At 46.6% G+C, this 20,171-nt stretch overlaps 1 long non-coding RNA gene across 1 annotated transcript in view; it reads left to right on the forward strand.

Annotated features, from left to right (window-relative positions):
• LOC126501332 (uncharacterized) overlaps positions 1-20,171 on the forward strand; it is a 112,839-nt gene that overhangs the window by 5,368 nt on the left and 87,300 nt on the right. The window contains exon 2 of the long non-coding RNA XR_007591645.1: positions 6,859-6,909. This is a non-coding gene — a long non-coding RNA (uncharacterized lncRNA). The remainder of the gene's footprint in view (positions 1-6,858; positions 6,910-20,171) is intronic.

The following is a 20,171-nucleotide window of genomic DNA, read 5'->3' on the forward strand; positions in this document are numbered from 1 at the left end:
TCCCTCCCTCCCTCCCTCCCTCCCTCCCTCCCTCCCTCCAGTCCTTCCTTTCATGCTGGCCCCTGCAGCACCAGCCCAGGGCGGGCTTTCCGTGGGACTGGCGATGACTGACGGGTGTGAACACAGAAGGGCACAGAAACAGCTGATTTGGCCCCCGGCATCAGAAACGTGTGCTGGCTTCCTATTTCCGTGTGACTATATGTCCTTGGGGACTGACATGTGTTCAGGGCAGCAATTTCCCTGAGGGAGAAGTAACGACATCCAGTAGGGCGAGCAAGTCATTTGTCATCATGCAGAGGTGGCGGCTTGACACTCAGGGGTATATTCTGGTACAAGGCCCCTGCATTTGTTCCCTGTACATCTGGGATGGAAAGAGGCACCTTTCATGCTTTCTCCCACCATGTAACGGGAGCACTACGGAGCCGAAGGGTATTGCGAAGCATATCGGAGGGAGGCGGGCTTAGAGTTGATGGAGAAGATGACCATTGGCATAAAGGCTGAACTGCGTGCCAACGTCTCTCACTGGTGCACACCCCACCCAGGACTAGGACGTATAGTGCCATCGCACAGAGATCCTCCTCTTTGTCTGGAGTGACAGGAAGATAGATATAAGGGCAGAAGTTCTCAACCTCTGGGTCATGACCCCTTTGGGGGTGGGGTCACATATCTGATGTCCTGCATATCAGGTGTCTACATTAAGATTCATAACAGTAGCAAAATGACAGTTATGAAGTAGCAATGAAATAATTTTGTGGTTGGGGGTCACCACAACGTGAGGAACTGTATTAGAGGGTTGCACCACCAGGAAGGTTGAGAACCACGGCATTAAAGGGATGTTTGGAGCGAACTCTGTCAAGGTAGTGCTAGTATGGAGGGGCCGAATACAATGGCCTGTTGGAGAGTATCTCCCGTGGCTGGAGGAACTTGAAGCTGAGAAAACTGGGGTGAATCTCTGTGGTTTATTGGTTAATATTGGGGACCAGAGAAGGATGGGGAAAATGGAAGGTGAAATCCTGAAATTCTGCTGAGGTCTAGGCATGCACACGTGTGTGAGCATGTGTGTGTGCATGCATGTGTGTGTGTTTGTGTGTGAAAGTCCTATTCAGCCTCACTTGTTGGGTACCTGGGCCACTCAATGGTTGCCACATTCACTGGACTGCAGTAGAGGTGAAGGTGTAGTTTAGCCCCTGGGTGTGCCGTTCTGCACATGCTAATGTCGTTATACCGTTCTATCTCTAATATCTCTAACTGATGTCTACTGACTTTTATTTAAAGATTTATTTTTACATTTTCATTTATACCTATGTGTATTTATGTCTGTGCATGTGTGTACTTGCATGTGTATGCAGATGTCTAAGGAGGCCAGAAGAGGGTGTAGGATGCCCCGGAGCTGAAGTTGCAGAGATTGTCAGTAGCCCAGCATGGGGGCCGAGAGCTGAACTCAGATCCTCTGGCAGAGCACAGTGCTCAGCTTCTGGGCTGTCTCTCCAGCCCCGCTGACAGCTGTTTGTGTCTCTGCCTGCTTTTGTCAGGAAGCAAATCTCCTCTGCACCGGCATCTCTGCGGGCAGGTGTCTGTGTTTTCACGACTACATGGCATGTAGTGCCTGTCCCTTTTGCCCTTCTGTACTTGTCGTACCCTTATGTGCAGGCAAGTCGTTGGGCTTTGCTATTTGTAAATTCAGTCTGACAACGTTTGTCTTTACTTATAGCATGTCATCTATTTATATTTAATAAAATCGCTGATTATCCAGCTTAGAATCTATTACCTTGGTATTTGGATTTCTGTGGCTTTTGAGTTAAAACATATGTCTGGGTTTTGTTTCTCCTAACTAACACAGAAGAAGAATCTTTACATAAGTAAAGAATGCTGGGGCTAAAACTCTGGCAGAGAGGATGTTTAGCACTTAGGAGGGTGTAGGTTTGGTCCATAAATAAAACACAAATGAAAGAATTACTTTAATTAAAAATATTTATTCACTCAAATATTTGAGACAAAGTCTCATGCAGCCCTGATTAAAATCAAACTTGCTAAGTAGTAGAGGATGACCCTGAACCCCTGATCCTCCTTCCCCAGCTCCTATTGGGACTAGGCACACACCTCCATCTTCCCCCCCCCACCCCACCCCTGCATCTCACTCTTGACATTTGATTGGCAGGTGTTTCTTTCTCAGACGGCCATTCACCCCTGTGCCTGGAAGTTTATTACTCTTTTCAATGCATTCATCTCCCCGGGAAGTCCTTCCTAGAGTTTACTCCAGGCAGATGGGGTACCCTTTCTTCCTGCCCTTGCATCTCTTCCGCGATTGCCCCTCACCACATCTGCTCATTTCCAGATGTGCGTCTTGAGAGATGGCGAGCTCCTAGGCAGGGACCGGGTCCTAGGCACGTTCACATCCGTGTCCCTGGCACATAGATGATTCGGTCTTGGCGAAATAAATGATGTACGCACGGTACATTCGGAATGGGCTTACGTGGGACAAGTGCCAAGATAACCAGGAGATTCAAGATGTGTTTGCAGTTTCCCGTTTCTTGTAGACTTCTGGAGGAAGCTGGGCTGAGGCTGGGGCTTTCTTTTCCTGACCCACGGTTATGAGTGGGACCTAACACCAAACCAGTGGCTTTCATCACAGCAAAGTTAGTTTGGGAAGGGGATTTTCTTTGAGTCCCTCCCACTATTTATCAGCATTGAGGACTGCGGACAGTATTAAATACAGAGTTGCCTGGGAAACCCTGTGTCTGCCGCTGAATAACCTGTCACCTTGCTCTGAATGGGGGCCCTGTCTAATTGCACCTGCAACCAGGCAGTTGTGGGGCAGCAGATTCTGGGCTTCCTTTTAATTGCTTGGTCTGAAATGGGGAGTGTTTAGGAAGCTGCCACGGTGTCTGAATCTTAAGCCTTTACACATGGAAAATAACTGCAGGAAGAGATGTAGAAAATATATAGTTTAGATTGCTATACACTAATTAATGTCACTAACCTGGGACCAACAGTCCTGTACTTTTCCATTCTAGAAAGAGATTGACCTATAGATTCAATTGATACTTCAGATTGACTGACTGCTCTGTGTTGACATTTGCCGCTCCGTTGTTGTGACACATTCCCCAAAGTTCCCATGATTCTGTGGATCCTGTGACCTTCTGAACTGTACACAGAGGAGAAGCTGGACAAAGAAAGCTTTGCCCCCTGATCTGGGTCCACAGGCTTTAGCTTGTGTTCTGTTTTTAATGATAGGATCTCAGGTGTCCCAGACTGACCTCTACTTTCCACGTAGGATGATGATAGGCCCGTACCACCAGGCCTGGCCTGGATACACGTTTTCACTCTGCTCTTGAGTCTAGGAGCCTCTCTTGCATTTTTTTTTTTTTTTTTTAGAAGGACCTGTTCAAGTTCAGTAGAGCTTTGGGAACATTTATCGACTTTTTGTGTGCATGCTTTTGTTCACCTTTGTTCTCTGGTGGGTCTAGAGCTATCTATTTCTTCCCCTTTTCAAAAATGGGCTTGCTCCTTGGCCAGCTCACATCCCCACACAGTGGTGGCATGGGGTTTAGCCAACTGTCCTAAAAGGCAACCTTTGTCCTGCATCCCCAGAGCAGAGGCTGGCCTTTTCTCCTTGCTGTTTGCCAGCTCCCCACCCCACTCCTCTGTCCCTGCCACTGCCCTCCCCCCTCTCCTCAACAGGTGATATTCCATAAGAAACCCCCATGCTCCCAACTGTGCTTCCTGGAGAACCCCGGCAGCAGACCACCAGCAGAGGTGGATAAGGGTGAGATCACTAGGCAGGGATTCACTGCGGTGTTTCAGGCTATGATAGTCTGGAAGGCAATGGCCCCATAAGCTCACACATTTGAATGCTAGGTCCCCAGTAAGTTCCACTGAACCCCTGGAGAAGAATTAGTAGTTATGTTGGAGGACGTGTGTCACTGGGGTGGACTTTGAGGTTTCTAAAACCCACACCCTCCCCAGGTAGTTCTCTCCATCTGCCAACTGCAGATCAGGATCTACATTCTCAGCTACTGTCCCAGTACCATGTGCCTTCCTGTTGATATGGCCTGGACCATGAAGGTCATGGACTTGCTCTAACCCTCTGGAACTATGAGCCTCAATTAAATACATTCATCTATAAGTTGCTTTGATCATGGTGTTTTATCACAGCTGTGGTAACTAAAAGTACCTAAAAAGTTACTAAAAGTAACTAAAGACACAGGCCCAGGCTGTGGGACAATGGTCTTGTATCCTGTAAAGATCTGTCACTTGTATTGCTTTAATAAATGCTGATTGACCAATAGCCAGGCAGGAAGTATAGGCTGGGCAACCAGAACAGGAGAATTCTGGGAAGAGGAAAGGCTCAGTATGCAGTGGTCACCCAGATGCAGAGGAAGCAAGATGAGAATGCCTCACTGATAAAAGGTACCAAGACACATGGCCAACACAGACAAGAATTATGGGTTAATTTAAGATGTGTTAATAAGAAGCCTGAACAAATAGGCCAACCAGTTTATAATTAATGTAGACTTCTGTGTGTTTCTTTGGGACTGAACAGTTGCGGGACTGGGTGGGGCAGAAACCCCTGTCAATGGGCCCAAGCTGGAAATATAGCAGGTATGGAGTCAAATTATCTTGGGCTTTCTTTAGCACCCCAGATAGACACCTATTGCTCACTGCTGAGTTTGGCTAACATCTGTCCTTTGACTGTCAGGTGCATTCTCTTCGGAATGTTCAAACAGAGCCCTGACTTCTACCAACCCAAATGTCAGGAATGTCACTAGATTACACCAGAGATCAAGAGCAGAGGCAGCCACCCTACCTGATGTTTCTACTGATGTATTTGAGACATCTCTTGATCTATGACTTTCTGTGTCCTCTTAATATAAAAACTTAGTGAAACTGATACCACACTGGAACACAGTATTTGCGGGTAAGCTGAATCTGTGTTCCTGGACTGTGTGATCTATCTATCTATCTATCTATCTATCTATCTATCTATCTATCTATCTATCTATCTATCCATCCATCCATCTATCTATCTATCTATCTATCTTCTACCTGTCATTTGTTTGTTTGTTTGTTTATTTATTTATTTACTTATTTATTTGTGTGTGTGTGTGTGTGTGTGTATGCCCATGCATACACTTCAGGACAATAGGGGGCTCACAAGCAAGAGCTGTGTGTTTGCACACAGAAACACCTTTGCTTCAGGCATCATGTTCTGTGGCTGCTCCCTGTCTGCTGAAGCTCTGATATTGTGTCTGCTGGCTCCACATTGGGTACTGCTGTTGAAATCATTGTCATTCTGTTAATTTGAATTCTTTGTCAATTTCTGATTTTGTGGACAAGGATTCCACAGTGGTGATGTATTCTTTCCACATCTTTTGAAAAAAGAAATCCAAAAAAGAGAAAGAAGGAAAAGTAGCCCACAGCACATCCTCAAATGCTAGAAAACACTAGGGAATGGTATTGGGTGTTTTTCAAATGATATAACACAAGCATCTACTGGCATCGTGGGCAGCCTTGGGCAGAATCTTTTGTCAATACTGCCAACTTAAGGGTTTATTTTCCTTCCAAAACTTCTTTGTGCTTGGAACAGCCTCCATAAGCTTTATGGAAAGTATAGTCTGTGTATAAACATATTAATATTTATTTTATTAGCATTAATGGTGAGTGCCAGGAGCAGACCAAACAACAATGCCCTTCTTTAACTTTGTGGCAGGTCCGTGAGCCTGTCTGGTAGCTCACTGCAGTCATCAGTGCTGCCTCTGGGTTCCACAGCTTTTAGGCTCTGCCATGAACTCCTTGCTGGGCACATCCTCCTCCTGCTTTGCTGTTGAATTAGCGGTTTCCATGGAACTCATAATATCCTGATCACTAAGTCTATTTCTTACAGGAAGATTATAATCATATTCTGGTCTTCCCATTCTCATAATTGGTTTTTCTTAGAACTGCAACTCAGAGAAACATACATCTCCTGAGAATATCAGGGAGAATTCCCACCCAGAAAGGAGGCTTTGGCTGAGTGGTGGGCGGAGCTTGTGGGGTAGGGACTTGAGATGATTGACAGATTCACTCTGCTGTCTTGGAGCGGGGCTGCTATGACAGTCAGTTTTCTATTGACAGTGAGAAGGGACCCCTGTGCCTCTTTCTGTAGGGCTTGAGGCAAAAGCAACGGATGCTATGCTAAGATGCCGAAGAAGCTAAGTCCAACAAGGTTCCAGTTCTTCGTGCTCAACCAGATTAAAAACAAAACAAAATAAACCCAATTGAACAACAGCAAAAATGTCCAAGAAGGCTGTACTGGGAAGGGAAGATGATTAGAAAAGGCTTCTAGAGGGGTCATGCTCCCTAGAAATGCACATTAAGTGTAGTTGTACAAGCAAAGGAGGAAGGGATTTACCATCTGGGACAGGCAACGGGCTCTAAGGGGCAGGAAGAGCAATCTCAACTCCCCAGCACTGCCAAGGTCCCAATTGTTTCTGAACCCACAGGGTATTGTATCAGAGTTAGAGGAAATTGTGCAGACTCAAGAGCTTGGTTGTTCCTGAACACCCTTTCCCAAGGTGTCTCCTATTGAGCTGCCTCATAGACCAGAGTCTGCAGGGACTTCCTGGAGCATGAGGACATGGGCTGGTGGCCGGGGTTAATGAGATAAAGATGTCCTCATCATCTGACTTGGCCCTGTTCAAGTGTGAATCTCAGTGCTGGAGGCTCATCTCCCAGACAGAACATTGTTCCGGTTGCTATCATGCCAAAGGTCTGCACAATTTCTGTTCTATTTAGGAAACCCAGGGTCTTTTAGTTAGGATAAAATTCTGTCTCAGTGAGAGTGAACTCTGAGGAGCATGTTTTCTTTGTCCTCAGCAGATCGGACCTTCTGCTCCCTTTGAAGTTGGCTGTCCCTGCATCCTTGGATGGGTAAGTGAATGTCTGCTCAGGTAGACGGCACCCCATATTCATACATTTCTAAGATCAACTTGGATTGGGAGATAAGGCTGGCATTTATTTTGAAGTGGCTTCTTGAGCCATCAATATGAATCAGACCCAATTCAGTGTAATTAGCAACCATGCACACATATTAGTATAATATATATTAGCCCGTTGGCTAAATTACCTCCAATATCATAAACTAATTTGCCATAGACTGGATTACGGCGAGAGCGCTGGAGGTGATGGAGAGTTTGCGAATGCAGAGATGGCACATGTTTTGCTGGCAACTGGTAATTTAGCACTCACTCAGATGCCATAAATACTGGTTTTGGCAAGGGGAGAATCATGGAATTTATCTCTGGTCTACACTGTGGTTCGACTGTTAGACTGGGAAACCTTTTTACATCCTTGAGATACAGACTAGTTCCTCGCTTTTATTAGTGTGCAGACTGTAGCTTTCCCCCAGGCTGGCAGATCGCAGTGGAAACTCTGAATGTCTGCCGGGGGCTAGGAGGAGGGTTAGGTTCCAGGACCTCTTAGCTCTGTGACCTTGAACCTTCCCTTAGCCAGTCAGCTCTGTGACCTTGAACCCACCCTTGGTCTCCCTGGGCCTCCACTTTATCTTCTGTTGTTTGAATAATTCTATCTGGAATTCATATCATTTTTATTTCTTTAATCTGAATCACATTCAGATGGTTCCATTGAGTCTACATACAACATTGAGTCTCCAGCAAACACCTACATAATGAGAGTCCTTTCTTAGGGACACTTTGGATTTAAGGACTAGCAGAAACACTATCTGGTTTTGTAAGTGACATTTGTAAGTGAGCTTGTAGAACCTTGGGAACCAAATAGGGTTGCTGTGATGTTTTCCCTGGTTCTGGGGGGACACCTGTGGTGGCTTCCTCTAGGCCTTGGCTATTTCCGGAGACAGATGCAGCAGGGGCCAGTTTCCGGCAGGAGGTCGGGTCTCCCACCCTTTCTCATTTTGCCTTCTACATGTGGGCTTCTTTTTCCAGGTGCGAGTCTGGGCAGGGTGGGACAGTTGGCCTGGACTGTGGATGCTGCTGGCCTCTGGGGTCCAAAGAGGAAGACTCAAAAAATGGATGAGTGTTTTTATTTGCCAACATCCATTTGTTTTCTGTCAGGACCAGCCAAACCAGTGGATTTTTATTGGAATACTATCTCTAGTGCACAACAGCTTCTCTCCCAGTGACTGAAGTGAGCCACAGAGCCACCCATCTTTTCATATGCCGACTATTTGCTAAATACTTCTTCCTAAGTGCAGAGTTCTTTTAGTGAAGGCAATGGAGGTTAAGAGGGCAGGCCCGGGCCCTTTGTGAGGTTTGTTGTATATCCACGAAGCCGGTACATCTCACTAAATACTGTGTCAAACACCAGGCTAATGTGAGTGAGTTCTGTAGAGGAGATGGTCAATTCAATCAGTTCTCCATGAGAAATTCAGTGGGTGGGCCTCATCCAATCGGTTGATGATCTTAAGAAAAGACACTGTGTCCCCCAAAAGAAAAGGGGTTCTTTGTCCCTCCTGCAAAATCTCTGCTTTTTCTTGAGCCTACAGCTTGTGGGCCTTTACTGCAGGCAGATCCTGCCCTTCATGAACATCTGAGTCAATTTCTTCCTCTTATTTGATTTTATTATTTAAAAAAACCTTGGAAATAAATAAAAAACCTCAGATACAAAAATTAGCCAGACCCAAAGACTCTACAACTTAATGAATGCATATACAATTAGAACTGGTATTTAGAATGGAAGCTGTGAGACTTCAGATTAAATTTTATACTTCCCTTATCGAATACACATTTCTCTGTCACACAATCCACAAGCTTCATGGCAGAATGAAGACAAAGAAAAGCATATCCTTTCATAACTCATGTCCACCGCCTGCATTCCGTCCTTCCTCATCCCCTTATAGTTACTCATTTATTATTCTTTGCCTTCTTGTTCTACTGTGCCCACGTGGGTATTTGTTTACATATGTATTATTGATTAGATATCACATGTGAGAGAAAACATGAGGTTTCTTTCTTTCTGAGACTGTGTGACCTTGCTTTATATCATATATTCAAAGTCTTTCCAGTTTCCTGCAAAGTTTTCAACTTTAATATTCTTTTGAGCTTTGCAGTTCTCACACACACACCGCACACTCTCTCACACACACTACACACACACACATACCACACACTCACACACCCCACACACAGACACTCTCATACCCCCACACACATATACACTCACACACTACACACACACTCATACACCACAACACACCCTCACACACACTTCATACACTCACACACACTCACACCACACACACCGCACTCACATACTATACACACACCACACTCTCACACACTACACACACACTCATACACCACAACAAACGCTCACACACACTCACACACACTCACACATACTCCATACACTCACACACACATATACACACACACACACACTCCCACCCCTCAAATGGTCATTATCCAGTCATTTCTTGATGGCAATAGGGTTGATTCCAATTATTTGCTATAATGAATAAAGCAGCAATAAACACGGGAATTCAAATGTTTCTATTGTAGTGAGCATAGGTCTCTGGGTATGAGTCCGTTGCTTTATATCCTCCCCATCTCTCTTTTTCCTGTGGCCCAATCCTTCCTACCAAGAATCTGGGTGGCCACCGAGGTCTGAAGACAATCATTTCCTCTGCTCCTCAGCCTGGAGCCTCCAAAGCCTGGGAAGGAACTGAACAAGAGTCTCAGAATGGACTCACAGTTATGGTCCTGTTAATGACTACTTCCATGAAGTGTCTAAAATGCTAAAATGGCTTTTTTTTTTTTTGAGAATCTTGTTTTCTTCTCTCTAAAGTTTCCATTAGCTATTGGTTCAGCTGCTATGTTTGTGGAGCCTTCCCTGTAGACCCCGCTGTGGGCTCCCCTTCCTATCAGGGACTCTTAACTGTGGACTCCAATTTGACAACCAACCTTAGACCCAATGCCTCTAATCTGGGGCTTTAAACAATCTTCAATGTATTTTGAGTTTCTTCTCTCTCCAAGGAACTCTCTAGGTTTTTTTTTGGGAGGGGGGAGGGGTTGTTTTGTTTTGTTTTCAACAGCATCCTAAGTTCTCTCCTCCAGTTGCAGAGGTGGCCTTTGTGTCTGTTGATTTAGTGTGATTTAATTTGGTTGAAAACTGGGACTAGTCACATTTGGCAATGAACCAGACACTCAGCATTGGGTCCACTTTCCCTGGGTGGGATCCTCCAAGGTTCCTGCTTCGCAAGGCTCTGCAATGCTTACCCAAAGCATGAAAAGAATATTACAGTATGTGTTAGCAGTGACCCTGTGATACACTTACCTCCTTGTACATTAATAGTTCCTTCTGCCCAGCTCTTCACTCTCCCTGGGATTTTCTTGGGAAAGTTTGAAGTTTGACACTTATCTTAGGCCTCATTCCATCTCAACCCTGTGTAGGAGACCCAAGCTCTCAGAACTTTTTTTTTTTTTTACTATGCTTCCTGCTTAATGCAGGTCCTGATTTCTTTTTGCAGAAATTGTAGAAAGAGAGAAAGCCAGGGTCATGACTACTTAGAGGTGCCTGCAGGAGAGGAGAGGGAGGATGCTGATGGCAAGGTCAATGCTAGAGACCGGTTTATGCTCCTTGACCCATAGCTCGTGTACTGAAGTACTATCCCACAGTGCAACTGTCTTTGGTGATGGGGGTGAGAACAATTAAAGTCATCAGGATGGGTCCCTTGGCTGGTGATGTTTACCCTCAAGAGAGGAAGAGACATGGAGTCTTCTCGTCATTCGTGCACTAAGGAATGACTATGCAGAGCAGAGAACCCTCTGGAAGCCAAGAGAAGGGCCTGTCGGGAACCCAAGCCTGGCACGTCTCTTAGATTGGACACAGTGGGAAGCAATATGTGCGGGGGAAACAGTCTGTCAGTGGTGTTTCCCTGTGGCCACCAGCGCAGACCAATCTGGTTGCTGAGGGTTGTGTGTATGGCAGACCTAACTTGTGCAAACAGAGGAGGCCAAGGGAAGAAAGTGAGTCCCTAAGGCTGCTGGGTTGGTGTTCTGGGCCACCTTGAGTCCTGAGTGCTTACACTTAGATTTTGGAGAACTGGGCCTTCTCTGCTGGAAGTGGCCCTGGGAGTGGTCAGGCCAAGCTTTTACTGGCACAGTCAGTTGGAGAAACTTACCCAGGACCCTTTTCCTTTCCAGACGAAGATGGGAGCCTTGCCCAACTCCACCCCAGCCCCAGCTTTGCAAACTTTCCCAATGACAGACCAGCTCTAGGGCTATCATTTGGCACCAAGTGATGATCTGACTTTCAGATCATCAATTTTGGCTCTGGTGTCAAGGACTTGGCTCCTTGGAGAAGAGAAGGTCCAGTCTCACTGCCGCTGCCACATCCTGTCTTGTCAGCGATTCTACAAACACTTAAAGGCTTCCCACAACATAATCAGTGAGTGGTCTACACGACTCCAGTGTTCTTCACAGACCCCTCTGGAAACGATGGCCTCGTGGTTTCCATGGTTTCCGTTTTATGACCAGGTAGAGGAGGTCACCTGTGGTTTCTCTAACCTCCATACTGCTTCTCTCGTGTCCTTGGGCCTTGCTAACCTCTCCTCTGTAGCTCCATCTCCATTTTTCAAAGTGTTTATCTTAACCATTTCTGTGCATTCGTCATTGAGTCCTAGATTTGCTCTAGACCCCAGGAGTCCAGTCCAGTCCAGTCCAATCCAGCCCAACCCAGGTGACATCTATAGACATCTCCATCCTATGCTGTAGGTCAGGATCAAGGTGGGAAGGCCCTGTGGGGTGACTGAGCTGAGGCAGGCTGACTTTTCCTTCAAAGGCGGCATGGCCTGTGTGGCTGCTTTCAGATGCTCCTCGGAAAATGGGCTGCGGGATTTTAACAGATATAGGGGAGAACAGATCGGAGTGGGCACCAGGTCCACAGGTAGGTGATTTGGGGACAGACCTGTGTGTCTCTGACGTAATTGACCTCTTTTGGTTGGCCTATAGGGTGAGAGCCATTGGAACCGCAATGTCTTGCTAACCACAAATGGCCAGAGACACGAGTGACATTGGGGCACCTAGGACCCCTCTGCTGCACCTGCTTTATTCCCAGATCCCCAAATCCTTGCTCCTACTCTTTCCTCTGAAGCCTGAGTCCTGGGCATCCTGTTCTCAGGTCAACATGACTCATACTTCCCCTTCCTCTGCCCCATGCATCTCCAGGTAACATGGGGTAGACTGAGACCACTGCCTACACTTCCCCTCCCTTTCCCTTCACCCCACCCCAGCCACATTCACTCACACCCCAGTTCCTACCAGGTGCTAGGGAGTAATTTTTTCAAGGTATTGATGAGCAGGTGCTCAGGGTGTAGCAGGGCCTGCAGGAGATGGTTTGAAGCCTGCTTAGGTATCACAGTTGGCAGCTTCTCATATGACCAGGGAAGGGGTGTAAGCTGTGGACTTGGCCACCTTCTGGTGCCAGATCCCCAAGTGAACTCGAAGGTGGCATGGTGGTTAGGGGCAAAGCAACGCTCCACCTGGGATGACAGCACCAGGCAGAGCTGAGGTCTGATGCTGGAGTTTGGGATTAGAGAAGGGAAAGTTGAGAAAGCTGCAGCTCCTCCTTCACTCCCTGAGTCCAGGAGGTCTTCCATCTCCCCCGAGGCTTCTTCTGCATCCCAAGACTATTTGATTTTCATTCTGGATCCTTCCAGGCCTAGACCCTTGCCAGCCCAGGAATGGTACAGGAGATTATCTGAGGAACATCACAAGGCCCTATATGTTGGGGATCTCCCTCTCTCTCCTCAGTGCTGGCATTTCAAGCAGATGCTGCCACATGAGGCTTTGATGTGGGCAGTAGGAATCCAAACTCAGGCATCCATGCTTATGCTGAAGCCCTTTACCACTGGAGGCCTCTACCCACCCCAAACATGCTTCTTTATAAGCTGGCGGCAGAACTAGGAGCAGGCGGAGGACCATTTGGGAGACCTTGGTATTCCCTTTCCTCTCTAAGCCGCAGTTTTGACCTAGTGAGTGAAGAGTTGCTTATCTCGTCAATATGGGATCCATGAAGCCTGATCACTTCCATTTTAACTCCCACAACAGACCCGTGTTGAGAGACTGAATTGTGCTTTGGGAATGGCCTTATCGGAGCAGAGCTAAACCAGAGCCAAGCCACACCTATAGGTGTGCGCCTGCCTTCCCTTGATTCTGCCTCCCACAAAGAGGCAAGAGGACAGGACACCAACCACTGCAGATTCTTTTTAGTGGATGCCCAGCTTTCTCCCCCAGGCCTTTGGACACTAGCATCTCGGGGACTGGGGTCACCCACCTGCACATCCTAATGAGACTCATTAACACCAGGGGACCAGGAGAGTTGCAAGGGACATTATTGTGGCCATTCTCTCCTTTGACAAAGGAGCTTATTGTCACTCTTCTTTCCGTCTTCCCCTGTCTATCATTAAAGCTGAAGTGGGGTCAGGGCAGAGGTGGGGGGAGGTGGGGAGCGGGTGAGGGTAAAGGAACCGACCCAACAGCTTCCTATAACTTTGAAGGGCTCTGCTGTTCTGTGAACGGAATAACACAGCACATCCACATGCACGTTTCCTAGCTGGGTAAACACTTTTCTCCTCCACACATGGAGAAGCTGCAGGTTTAGGCAGATTCCAGGACTTACCTGGGGGCGGGGCATGTGTGTGTGCTTGTGCATGTGTTACTTCTGCTGAAGAGATTCCAGGTGAATATTTGGAAAGACCTACACAGTGCCTGGGGACTGGGGTAGATTGGGTTGATACTCTTTTCTCGCCGCTCATGGGCTGAGTGGGACCTCCAGGGCCTGGGCTGTATGAACACGAGAACCAGAGCATTATCCAGAGAATGTAAGCTGCTGAGCGGAGGAGTTCTCAGGCAGGGGACATGTGGCTTTTGTCAGAGTCCAAAACAAGGCACCTTAGTCTACATGGTACTGCGGGGCATGTAGCCAGAGTTGCCTGTTTTGCTTGTGTGCCTCTCATGGAAGCTTCCCAGTTAACACGGCAGTGCCTTAGGCTCTGTGGAGGGGTTTCCATAGATTTAAGGACACCAGAGATTTTCACCTGTGGGGACAGAACAGACAGATAGATGCTGTCACTGAAATTTCCTCAGCAGTTTGCAGAGAGATACTGTCTTTGGGTTGCGAACGTTATTGTTTCTTATTTGATTTGGGTGGGTGGGTAAAATAACAGAAGTATTTTAAAGTACTCTAAACATGTTTAAATGTGGAAAGTTTTGGAAAGTTCACCCAAGAAAAATTGCTTGTGGGCTCTACCATCAAGGAAGGGACAATCATGATGAATATTTTGCTTAACTTCACTTCCAGTCTTTTAGGGGAGATCGCACAAGGGGATGTTTGTGATGCGTACATGTCTGTTATTTTGAATCCTGCTATTTGAACACGGCATAAAAGCCCAAGTTCTTGAGTTATTATATACTTTAAAAACCAAATCGTGTCTTCTTCTGTCTTAAAAATATCGCTGTCCCTCTGAAATAGGTTTCCGAGACGGACTTAAAAACCCATCTTGATGGAGACTGTAGTTTGACCACAGTTATTTAAAGCAAATTCCTGGCTAGGATGAGACCCTGTTTGTCTCTGTGGTAGGACGCAGAAGGTTTCAGCTCTTCAGTGGCATTTGGGGCTGAGAAGGAGGGTGGTGCAGGCCTCTGAAAACACCCTATTTGCTTTCCGTGTTGGCCTTAGCGGGTAAGCAAATAATTTTCCTTTCACCCAACAAGCCTTGTCAGAATCTGATCTCCATGTAGACTTTCAGCAACATTCTCTGTGGCTTCTTTTCTGTGTTTTACCCTTATCTTCTCAGTCATCTTTTGGAGCATGTATTCCCTCCTCTGTGTGAAAAGTCCAAAGCCCAGGGAAGGCATCAGGAGGTAGATCCACTTCCTCGCCCCGCATTGGGTGCTTCTCAGTCTTCCTCCCGCTCTGCCTCCCTTATTTTTGGCTGGAACTTCGTGTTTCCACACAGGTGTGTCTTAACCCAGACGCTGGAATTTAAGGATGCGTTCCTTCTAAACGAACCGGCGCTGCACATATTCAATGCCGCACAATTAGCTCTCAAAATAGCAACTGTGGGTTTTTAGAATAAAAGATACCATCCCAATGGAAATGACACGCTTCCAGGAACACCTTCAGGGGCGCAGCTCTACCTCAGCGGGAAAGAGCTGCGAACACAATTAAAGGAACGTTGGCAAAGTGAGATAGAAAGCCACGTGATTTTAGGCAGGGTTTAACGTATAGGAGATACTGACCCAGGAGATAAAGATGGGGAATGGCTACTGAAGAACTCCCATCATCCAGAAAACACCCGAATAATGAATTCTAAGAAGAAAATGATTAAGGCACAGAATTAATCAGCTTTCATCTCTGTATTATAAAGCTGACCTTGAAATGGAGTCTCCAGAATAAGAAGCTTACGGTCAATGTGCCGACGTGTCCCGATGAGCTTTGTGTGTGTGTGTGTGTGTGTGTGTGTGTGTGTGTGTGGTGGGGTAGGGACCATCTCTCTTCTTACCTCAAGTCCTTCAGTGGCTGTATTAGCCAACTCTCCATGACTATCACAAATACCTGAGAGAATCAATTTAATAGTGTTTATTTGGGGCTCATGGTTTCCAAGAGTTCAGTGCTTTGGCCTTGTTGCTTTGGGTCTTCAAGCAGCATAGCACATTGTAGCTGGGGTGCTGATGGAGGAGGCTGCTCATCTGATTAGGGGACGCAGAGAGAGAGATGGGGGGAGGATGAGGTTCCCGGTACCCATCAATAAAACCTTGCCCAGATGACCCAATTTCCTTCCACTAGGCCCGTCCTAGTAAAGAGACTACCTATCATATCTCAGTAGTTACTGGTGCTTCTCACCAGGCCTTTAATACATGCGTTTATTGGACATATTTCAAATCCAAATTAAAGCAATAGTATTGTGTGAAAAGACACAGATATTCAGTGCAGAGAGCTTTACATTCGTGGGGATATGCTGAGCAGGGCATACCAGCCAGTTTGGGGAGTCTAAGGCCAACCATTGTTAAACTGGTGTGAGCTGCAACTGACTGAGGAGGCTTTGCCTCATCCCAGTGGGAAGATGGATTCAGAAGCTCACATGCAATCTATCTGAGAATGATCTTAAGTCAAGGGACCGAGAGATGAAGTCTCCACAAGAGCTTGTGTCCTAGGCTGTAGGGACTAACCCCTGCTGTGACTTGCTGGGTGACTCAGTTCCCCTGTTGGAGTCATCCAGGTAGTAGAATGGGCACTCGGGGGAACACATGTGATCGGATTCAAGTCTTTCAGCAGTACTGGTGAGGACAGTAGACCTTAGGTCTCTATGCCAACCTAACATGATGTGCCGAGATTTCAATGACTTATGTGTTAAGAGCCCTCAGTGCTGAGCCTTCAGCCTGGGTCTTGTTGTTTCTGCAGTGGTCTGCTGACCGTGACCCTGTGGGTCTCACTGTCTGAGCCTCCAGCTCTCACATCTCAGGATGGGTGGTGGTTAAGGTTCAAGGTTGGGTCCTGTCAGTCCTAAGAAGCTAGGCTTGGCTACGTGTCCTCAATATGCCAATCAAAGAGGCAAACAATTATGAAAATCAGAGAGAGGAGGTTTGTTCTTTGTGGCCATATTGGGAAGAGGGACAAAGAAAGGGGTCCAGTGCCCCTGATGTCTGTTTTTAGAGTCCGGAAAAGAGAGTTAGGTTTAAGTGAGGGGCAGCCTTGGTCACAACCATTACCGTCTCTGCTCCAGCCCTCTGCAGTGTGACCTGAATAACTGTCAGAATTGTGTGAACTCTCTTCCTGGGAGGCATGTTCTCCCTTTGGCTGGTACCAGGTCCAGCATGAGGCTCCTGGGGAATCCCGATTCCCTGGCTGGACCCTGCCAGATGGGGGCGGGGCAGGGTTTCAGTAGTGAGGTCTAAAGGCAGGGAGTGTGTCTCTGTGGAAGGTCGTTACTCCTGTCGGGTTGGCTGCACCTGGAGAGCTGAAGCATGTCTGAAGTCCACACCTAGAAGCCTCTTTGGTGACACCATTCTTACCAATTCCTCTCATCCCAAGGAGATGCTTTCTAGGTCACGAGTACAAGGTGGTCACTTGTGGGAAAGCTTCTGAGGGAATTTAAATTAGATGAGCTACAAATGACAGCCTCAGAGTGTAGACTCAAACCTGGTGCTGCTGTAAATGAATAGAACCCTTCTTTTAAGATACACACTACTGTTTAACATTTTCTGTTATCAAGTGATTTAGCTAACAGGTACATTGACCTGCTTAAGTTTTTCAGATCACGTGTCTCACCTCAAGTGGCCTCTGTAGTTCAGTAGGCTGAACCTCTTCTAGGCCTATTTCTAGCATCAATCCCTTTTTAACAGAATAACCACACTCTTTCTTTACTTGGGCAGTGTCTTTACCCTCAACCATGTTCCTTTCTCTCCCGCCTTGGGAACCGGGGGCCTCTCTTGGAGACCCCATGTGCTGTGAGGTATTCAAAATGGTGAAGACGTTTTTGAAAATCCCTATTCTAACAAACTGGCTTCAAGGCATCTTCTGGCCCCAAGGCCTGATGAGCCATTTTTATCAAATGTTATAAAATATAAAATCAGGAGATTGGGAAAAACTCTAACTGGCATAGCAGTTAAAAAAATAACTTGGAACAATAGAGTGGGAGAGAATTTATAACTATTTTTACATTCGCGGATTGACACAGGCATTCTTTTTTCTAGTTTCTTCTAGTGGTTTATGAAATTGGAATTTTTTTTTCGCTAAATGCTCCAAATACACAACCCTCTGAGGACTATCCGCTCCTGTAAAGTGGGCTGGAGAAATGAGAAAAAGAGATAGGGAGCCAGGGAGGGACGACTGGATGGAAATGCTCCATTTACAGATGACCTCTGGAAATGCCTACTTCCTGCCACCCCAGGGGCCAGCACTTAGTCCCTTGCTCTGAAAAGCCACACCGAGGGCACAAGTGCCAGACAGTGATGCCAATACATCTCCAAGCACCCACTGGCTGTCACCCTCCAGGGTGTTTCCCTTTCACCTTCTGAAGTTATTATGGCAGCCTTTTCAGTCTTTGGAACTTCCACAGGAAACTGGGTATGGGCTGACGATCTCAACAGCAGGTATACATGGTGACCTACCTAACTGTCATTGCTTCCAATATCAGAAACATGTCTGATAATATCCCCCAAATGCAGGCTCAGCAGAGTGCGTCCTGAGACGGGACCTTGGCACACACTCTCCCTGAAGAATTCCCGAACAGCCACCTATAAAGTCAGCCCATAGGAAGGAGGCCCATTCCCAACCTTGACCCGGCCATGCTCCAGCAATCTGCTTGGATAAACTGTAGACTTCCAATCATATAGCTGCATTGGCCTACTGGGCAAAGCTCTGGAGGTCCTAGTGTAGGAGACACACAGTGGCCGAGCCTGAGCCTAGCTCTCTTGTTACTCGCTCAGTGGCTGTAGGATGGGGAGATCATAACAAACTTTATAGGCAGTCTGGCAATCTTCAGTATTTTGGCACCAGGGAGGTGGCTTGGCTGGTGAAGTGCTTGACACATAAGGACCCGAGTTACAGTCCCCAGCATTCATATAGAAAATAAAAATAAAAACTGGGCCTAGCATTGGGGAGGTGGAGCTGGGTTCGTGGCTATGGCCTCACCAGGTGAGCGCCAGCTGCAGGGAGAGACAAGTAACCAGAAGAGCAGAAAGCAATCCAGCTGGACAGCTGATATTGACCCTCTGGCTTCCTTACACATGTGCACGTGTGCGTGCACACACACACACACACTCACACATATACATGGTCACACAGATACACACATACGGACACTCATACAGACACACAGTCACACATACATACACTCACCGACACACACTCATACTTACACAGACACACACACCCTCACACAGACACACACTGTCACACATACACACACACACTCACACATCCTCACACAGACACACTCATACTTACACAGACACACACACTCACCCATACAGACATGCTCTGTCACATATACACACATTTAGACACACATATACACACAGAGAAAGGGGAGAGAGAGATTTTTAAATTAAAATTCTGTTTCACTGAAATTTTAATCTCTAGATATGCAGCTGAAGGCAATAAACTAGAAAGATCCTATGTGCCCTTGGCCTGTTTTCCTGGATGCTGATGGGTATTGGTGACTTGCGTGTTAGTTCTGGGAGATTTTGTGTGGTGTGTGTGTTTCTATGGTATGTCCTGGTACCCGGTGGATGTCCAGTGACTCTGTCCTAGCTGTTCATAGCTCTGTCTTTCTTCCATGGTGTTGTCCCTTCATTTTGCTAAAGGTGAGTTGGGCACATCCATACGTGCGTATTTTGGGTTCTCTCTGTGCCCCATTGCTTTATATATCAGCACCTCCACCAATACCACAGTTGTAACTGTAGAACTTCTCAAAATTACATGCACTGATTCTTCTCATGTTATGTATTTTTTAATAAAAAAACTGTTTTAACCTTAGTGATTTCTTTGCATTTTCACATGAATTTGAAAGTAATCTTTCCTATTTTTATGAAAAAATAGCAATTATATTAAGGATATACATCAATTTGAGAATTGGGATCATTACTCTGCTGGCTTCTATTCCATGGAGATGGTGTGTGTCTCACTTTGCTTTCTCTTGCTGTGATAAAGACCATGACCAAAAGTGGCTTGAGGAGGAAAGGACTGTTTGGCTCACACGTCTGCATAACAATCCATCCTGAAGGGAAGCCAAGACAGAAACCCAAATATGTCAGGTACCTGGAGAAAAGAATTGAAGAGAACACCGACTAATGACTTAACTCCCCATGGCTTGCTCAGCCTGCTTTTTTATGCCACCCAGGACCACCGGCCCAGGGATGATACCACCCACAATGAGCTACGCACTCCCACATCAACCATCAATCAAGAAAGTGCTGCACAGACTTACTACACACCAGTTTGATGTAGATGTTTTCTCAGTTGGGGCTCCCTCTTTCCAGATGACTCAAGCTTGTGTCAAGCTGACAAACAAAATAAAAAACAACAAAATCCCCAAACCAAAAACTAACCAGCACAGGATGTTTCTTCATTAATGTACATCCTCCGTGGTATCTTCCCTCCCTCCCTCCCTCCCTCCCTCCCTCCCTCCCTCCCTCCCTCCCTCCCTCCCT

This window comes from Alexandromys fortis, unplaced genomic scaffold (assembly GCF_014885135.2).
Source record: "Alexandromys fortis isolate MF-2015 unplaced genomic scaffold, M_Fortis_MF-2015_v1.1 scaffold_30, whole genome shotgun sequence".
Lineage (NCBI taxonomy): Eukaryota > Metazoa > Chordata > Mammalia > Rodentia > Cricetidae > Alexandromys > Alexandromys fortis.